The 7,598-nt window shown below is 40.0% G+C and overlaps 1 protein-coding gene across 3 annotated transcripts in view; it reads left to right on the top strand.

Annotated features, from left to right (window-relative positions):
- The first annotated feature begins 338 nt into the window (after positions 1 to 338).
- The window catches only part of LOC128684236 (protein Nazo), a 53,604-nt gene continuing 46,344 nt past the window's right edge, over positions 339 to 7,598 (top strand). The window contains exon 1 of one of the 3 annotated variants that reach the window (XM_070094002.1): positions 339 to 463. The gene's annotated coding sequence lies outside the window, so the exon portion shown is untranslated. Of the gene's footprint in view, positions 464 to 681; positions 858 to 1,926; positions 1,946 to 7,598 lie in introns of those variants that run through there. The other 2 variants (XM_070094008.1, XM_070094014.1) reach the window with 2 other exon arrangements.

The raw sequence follows: 7,598 nt of genomic DNA, 5'->3' as shown, positions 1-7,598 counted from the left end.
GGTAGGATGTCGCCGCCGCCGCCGCTGCTCCACAGGCCACGCCCCTCAAGGAAGGTTCCTTGATGTTGGTGAGGGGCTCTTGATTTAGGGAATTGGATCTGTGCTCCAGTTCCCCGAATTAAGCCTGAATTCCTTCCACATCCCCCCCCCCCAGGCGCTGTATAATCCTCCGGGTTTAGCGCTTCCCCTTGATTATAATAATAATCCACAGGCCAGGATTACCTACATATGTGCTGCTATATATATTAATCTATATAACTGTATTTGTATATACCTGAATAAACTTACTTATATCTGAATAAAATAACTTATATCAAAATAAACTTACTACATTACGTAATTTAGACGTATATGATACCTGTACACTGTGTGGGGAAGAGGACGCTACACAGTGGCCCTGACGAACCTGACAAGACGACGCTCTCACGTCACTCACTCACTCCTCTAAAAACCTTCAATTAAGGTGATAATCATGAATAATTTTACTTGTGCAGCCTGAGCGGCTGGTTTATTGTGCACCAGCAGGTTAACCTGTGAGTGTTAGTTTATTGTGCACCAGCAGGTTAACCTGTGAGTGTTAGTTTATTGTGCACCAGCAGGTTAACCTGTGAGTGTTAGTTTATTGTGCACCAGCAGGTTAACCTGTGAGTGTTAGTTTATTGTGCACCAGCAGGTTAACCTGTGAGTGTTAGTTTATTGTGCACCAGCAGGTTAACCTGTGAGTGTTAGTTTATTGTGCACCAGCAGGTTAACCTGTGAGTGCACAATGCCAGTGAAATGTTATACATCTTGCAACTGCTGCCATTGTTCTAGATGTACCTGGGTGTTACCTTACAACTGCTGCCATTGTTCTAACAGTAAGTATGTACCTTTGTTGATAAATTAGACACATGTGCAACTCTTGGGTATCTTTATTGAGGAAACGTTTCGCCACACAGTGGCTTCATCAGTCCATACAAAGGAGAATCTTGAAGAACAGGAGGAGAATGAGGTAATCAGTCCCTCAACCTTGAGTCGATGTGGTCAGTCCATCAAGATTGATGGACTGACCACATCGACTCAAGGTTGAGGGACTGATTACCTTATTCTCCTCCTGTTCTTCAAGATTCTCCTTTGTATGGACTGATGAAGCCACTGTGTGGCGAAACGTTTCCTCAATAAAGATACCCAAGAGTTGCACATGTGTCTAATTTATCAACATGTCGGTTCTCTGAACCATTCATCTATGTACCTTTGTGTTACCTTACAACTGCTGCCACTGTTCTAGCAGTAAGTAGGTACCTGGGTGTTACCTTACAACTGCTGCCACTGTTCTAACAGTAAGTATGTACCTTTGTGTTACCTTACAACTGCTGCCACTGTTCTAGCAGTAAGTAGGTACCTGGGGTTTACCTTACAACTGCTGCCACTGTTCTAGCAGTAAGTAGGTACTTGGGTGTTACCTTACAACTGCTGCCACTGTTCTAGCAGTAAGTAGGTACCTGGGTGTTACCTTACAACTGCTGCCACTGTTCTAGCAGTAAGTAGGTACCTGGGTGTTACCTTACAACTGCTGCCACTGTTCTAACAGTAAGTAGGTACCTGGGTGTTACCTTACAACTGCTGCCATTGTTCTAACAGTAATTATGTACCGGGGTGTTACCTTACAACTGCTGCCACTGTTCTAACAGTATGTACCTGGGTGTTACAACTGCTGCCACTGTTCTAACAGTATGTACCTGGGTGTTATCTTACAACTGCTGCCACTGTTCTAGCAGTAAGTAGGTACCTGGGTGTTACCTTACAACTGCTACCACTTCCAGAAGTAAGTAGGTAACTGGGTGTTACAACTACTGCCACTGTTCTAGCAGTAGGTACCTGGGTGTTACCTTACAACTGCTGCCATTGTTCTAACAGTAATTATGTACCTGGGTGTTACCTTACAACTGCTGCCATTGTTCTAACAGTAATTATGTACCTGGGTGTTACCTTACAACTGCTGCCACTGTTCTAACAGTAAGTAGGTACCTGGGTGTTACCTTACAACTGCTACCACTTCCAGAAGTAAGTAGGTAACTGGGTGTTACAACTACTGCCACTGTTCTAGCAGTAGGTAACTGGGTGTTACCTTACAGCCGCTGCCACTTTAGTCGTAAGTAGGTTACTGGGTGTTACCTTAGAACTGCTGCCACTGTTCTAGCAGTAAGTAGGAACCTGGGTGTTACAACTGCTGCCACTTCTGGCAGTAAGTAGGTACCTGGGTGTTACCTTACAACTGCTGCCACTTCTAGCAGTAAGTAGGTACCTGGGTGTTACCTTACAACTGCTGCTACTGTTCCAGCAGTAAGTAGGTACCTGGGTGTTATTTATTTAATTTATTTATTTATTTATCTTTGCAAATAGTACATTGAGATTTTGTATTTACAATAATGGGTTGTAATACAGAAAGAGCCTCTATTATGCCTAGACATTTATTTATTTATTTATTTATTTAGAAATTTTAGCATACATACAGAGGTACAAAAAAAATACAGGTAAGAGCAGCATGCCAAAGCCACTTGTATGCATAGCATTACGGGCTGGCTTAAAATTAACTTAAGATTAACTAAGCAATGATGAAATCAGTGATAAGACATTATTGTAAGCAGATAACAATAAAGCACAAATGAGTATTACAAAGACAGGTCATATGGTTGCATGCATTGCTGTACATTCAGTCGTATGGAGTATTCTGTTAGGTAGTGTATTTAAACAAATAATAAAGTTAGATTGGGTCCTAGGTTTAACATTTATGTGATATAATTGTGACTAACCATTTGGATATACAATTTATAAGGTTCAGTTATTCAGTATTTATTTGGTTTTGAGTGAGTAAGTGAACTTTGAGAAGAGACTTGAATTTATAAACAGGTAGTGTTTCTTTTATATTTACAGGTAATGAATTCCAGATTTTAGGGCCTTTTATGTGCATTGAGTTTTTGCATAGCGTGAGATGGACACGAGGAACATCAAAGAGTGATCTGTGCCTTGTGTTATGGTCATGTGTTCTGTTGAGGTTGGCAAGGAGATGTTTGAGGGGAGGGTTAATATCAGAGTTAAGTGTTCTATGTATGTAATAGGTGCAATAATAAGTATGGATGTTTTGTATGGTGAGTAGGTTGAGTGTTTTGAATATTGGTGGAGTGTGTTGCCTGTAGTGAGAATTTGTTATCATTCTAACTGCAGCCTTTTGTTGGGTAATTAGTGGTCTGAGATGGTTAATTGTTGTTGAGCCCCATGCACAAATTCCATAGGTGAGATAGGGGTAAATAAGAGAGTGATAAAGGGCCAGGAGGGCTGACTGTGGAACATAATACCGTATCTTCGATAGTATGCCTACAGTCTTGGAAATTTTCTTAGAAATTTGTTGTATATGTGTATGAAATTTGAGTCTATTATCGAGGTGGATTCCTAAGAATTTTCCCTCTGTTAGCTTTGTGATAGGTGATCCGTTTATCGTTATGTTAAGAGGTACATCTGTAGCTCTGTTACCAAACTGACTGAAGTAGGTTTTGTCAATATTTAGTGTAAGTTTGTTAGTCCTCATCCAGGTAGATATTTTCTGTAATTCGGTGTACAGTATTGGCTAGCGTGACTGGGCTCGGGTGAGAGAAGACGTATGAAGTGTCATCTGCAAAAAGTGTGGGTTTGAGTAATTGCGAAGCATTTGGTAGGTCATTTATGTATAGGAGAAAGAGAAGAGGCCCAAGGACACTTCCCTGTGGGACACCAACTGTAATTGGTTGTGCGGAAGAGCTTGCCCCATTTGCGTACACATATTGGCTTCTGTTGCTGAGGTAAGACTTGAGGTAGTTGAGGGAGTGCCCTCTAATACCATAGTGTGACAATTTTACGTGGAGCAAGTCATGGTCAACTGTATCAAAAGCTTTACGTAAGTCAATGAAGATCCCCAGTGGGACTTCTTTTTTCTCTATTGCAGTGTATATATGTTCTAGCATGTGTATAATAGCATCATTAGTATTTTTATTAGGCCTGAATCCAAATTGGCAGGGGTTGAGAATGTTTTGGGAGATGAGGTAGGAGTAGATTCGTTTATGAATTAATTTTTCGAAGATTTTTGAGAGAGGGTGTAAATTGGATATTGGCCTATAGTTATTCAACTCTGTTTGGTCTCCTCTTTTATGGATCGGGGTAACCCTTGCTATTTTGAGAACTGTAGGGAAGGTGGAGGATTCAATGGATTTGTTAAAGAGTGTTGCAATGATTGGTGATAGTACTTGTGATGCTTTTTTGTATATAAAGGGTGGTAAGGTATTTAAATCTCCTGCCTTGTTTTTCAGTGCGTTGATAATAAGGGAGACTTTGTATGGGTTAGTCGGAGCTAGGAACAGTGTGTTCGGGTAGTTGCCAGTGAGGTAGTCATTTGGTGGGGTATCTGAGCTTGGGATTTTATTGGCAAGGTTTTGACCTATAGTGGAGAAGAAATCATTGAGTCTGTTTGCTGTTTCTGTTGGTGGGAGTTGGGGTTCATCTTATTTTGCTAATTTTATTTCTCTATGTCGTGATATCTTTTTTGTTCCCAGAATTTCTGATAGGGTCTTCCAGGTCTTTTTTATATCACCTCGTAAGTTGGATAATCTGTTCTCATAATACAATTCTTTTGCCCTTCTTATCAGACTGGTTAGGATTGACGAGTAACGTTTTGTTTGGTCTCTGGTTATGTGACCCATTCTGTACTGTTTTTCATATCGGTGTTTTGTATTTATGGATTTGAGAATGCTGGGTGTTAGCCAGGGACTGTTCAGTCTCTTAGCTGTCATCTGTTTAGTTTTTTTTAGGGCAGTGCTTGTTATAGAGGTATTGGGTCTTTTTTAGAAAATTATTAATACATTCGTCAATATCTGTATAGATTTCTAGCTCAGTGTGCCAGTCAATGTTTGTTACTGCTGTTGTGAAGTTATTAATGGCTGCCTCATTGTGAAGTCTGAAGGTGACTATAGTAGTGTCTTGGGGTAATTTACCAAGAGTTGTTATGAGGAAAGTAGGGTAGTGGTCTGTGGTATTATCTGTAATTATGCCTGATTTTAAAGGGGATATGCTTGTTATGCGCCCCTACTTCACTCCATTATATACAAAAATAAAAGGCCGGGTTAAAATAAGTTCTGGAATTGAGACACTTATGCAACACATGGGAATCTTTATTGAAGAAACGTTTCGCCACACAGTGGCTTCATCAGTCCAATACAGAGTAGAAATGGGTAAGGAGAGTAGAAGTATGAGGTAATCAGTCCCTCAACCTGGATTCGATGTGTTCAGTCCATCACTCTTGTAGTAAGTGCAGCATAGGGCCAGAGAGGTGGCTTATATACTGCGGTGAGATGAGTTGAAGCAGGAGGAGGCGGGATCTTAGTGGGACCTGCCACTAATGTAAGTAGGTCATCGTCCAAAGGTTTGGGCAAGCGTTGAAGTCTTTGTACCAAGATTCCATGATGTTGCAGTGTCTGACAGATGTGATGAATGGTTTTGAAAACCGACTGAACACATCGAATCCAGGTTGAGGGACTGATTACCTCATACTTCTACTCTCCTTACCCATTTCTACTTTGTATTGGACTGATGAAGCCACTGTGTGGCGAAACGTTTCTTCAATAAAGATTCCCATGTGTTGCATAAGTGTCTCAATTCTTCAACTTGTCGGTTTTCAAAACCATTCATCACACACAAAATAAGTTCTGTAATAATATATCGCAAACCACTTTATTACTAGCTAGATAAAGCAGGTTCGACTATATATTATTATCGGGTACAGTATGAATCATCAAAAGTACTCTCATTGTATTATATTGTATTATATTATTATTAGGTTAGGTATTACGAATGTGTAACCACTACTGTAGTGACCAATTGGTGGTTCTAGAATTGACGCCACGCGTCGCCTTCTGGCCGAGCTGAAGTCATACTATGGAGTAGTTGAGTGAGTCAGTCAGCTCCTAGCTCTGACTCGGTACGGGTCTTCAACCCAAAGCTCCTAGCTTAAACTAAAACTTTAAACCAAGTCTATTGTCTTGCCTTGCCATTAGTTTCCTGAAGTCTGGTAATTCATGTCACTTATGAAAGATAACTATCTCGTTACCTCAGACCTTTCTAAAAGAGTTAAATGGTGAGATTAGTAGATTATTAATTGGAATTATTGTATTATACTCTGTTAATGAGAATTTGAACGTAAGATTGGGTTTCTAGCTGTATAGTATTTCATTTATAATTGCTTGTGGTTATTTTAATTCACTAACCAAATACCAATGAAGCTAAATGATTGGTAATAAAATAAGACTAACAAAAAAAAAAATGGAGTTATTTGTGCCCCTATTGTTACGGTGAAGATTAAGTCGTAACAATGCTGTTGGTCCAGATGTGGTCAAATAGGGAAACACTAGTCTCTGTAACTCTTGTAGGTTTTGTTACCGTTGGTAGCAACATGCGGTTACTCATTGTGTTTGTGAATTCAGTAACGTGTGGGTCCTGGTCTTGCAGGAGATTTATGTTGATTTATAGTGGGTTGCAATGCAAAGAGAGCCTCTACAATGCCTGGGCATTATGGGCCAACTTAACATTATTGGCTTACATTCTACTTAATACTAAGGAGTAGTATATCATAGTTGTACAGTAGGAAAGTAATTATTTCATAGTTGTACAGTAGAATATTTATTATAAATGAATCAAAATTTGTATAATACAAAGATGTACGTATTTATATTCTAAAATGCTTTTGTGAAAAACAATGATTCAATTATATTCTTGTCAACAATGGAGAAAAGGTTCAATGTGATTGTTGAAGTTATGATGTGGGAGTACATAGGTGAGTAAATGTATACTGAGTATTTAGCATTTAGTCTATGGTGATTAAGTGGCTTTTGAGAAGAGTCTTAAATTGATTTTCAGACTGGGTTACTTTAATATCTTCTGGTAATGAATTCCATATTTTGGGGCCCTTTACGTGCATAGAGTTTTTACACAGTGTGATATGGACACGAGGTATATCAAAAAGAGATCTGTGTCTTGTGTTGTGGTCATGTGTCCTGTTTAGGTTGGTGAGGAAAAGTTTGAGTGGGGGTTTATATTTGCGTGTATTGCGTGTATCATACATAGACCCCTGGCAGTTTTCAAGAAGGCAATGGACAGGCATCTAAAGTCCGTACCTTACCAGCTAAGCTGTGGTTCTTACGTTGGCTTGCATGCACCCAGAAATAACAGCCTGGTTGATCAGACCCAGACCCACCACGAGGCCTGGTCACAGACCGGGCCGGTGGGGTGTTGACCTCCAAAACCCTTTCCAGGTATACCTGGAGATTTGCAGTGTCCTCAGTGGATGACAATGTCATGCATTGAAGACATGGTACTATGGCTTACATCTCTGTCAGGTAGCAGAATGAGGAAAAGATTGGGAGTGTTGTACCTTGTCTGAATTTTATGGGGTTATGGTAAGTAATATACACATATGCTCCTATGTATGATAATCTATGTAACTGTGTTTATGCGTATCCTTACCTATCCCATAGTCCCGTGTCCCTTAGCTCGATTGCTAGGTCACTCAGCTCACACACTAAGGTCCAGAGTTTGAA

The sequence above is a fragment of the Cherax quadricarinatus genome, chromosome 4, assembly GCF_038502225.1.
Source record: "Cherax quadricarinatus isolate ZL_2023a chromosome 4, ASM3850222v1, whole genome shotgun sequence".
NCBI lineage: Eukaryota > Metazoa > Arthropoda > Malacostraca > Decapoda > Parastacidae > Cherax > Cherax quadricarinatus.
Note: the sequence above shows the minus strand (reverse complement) of the source record. Positions and strands in the feature narration are given on the sequence as shown.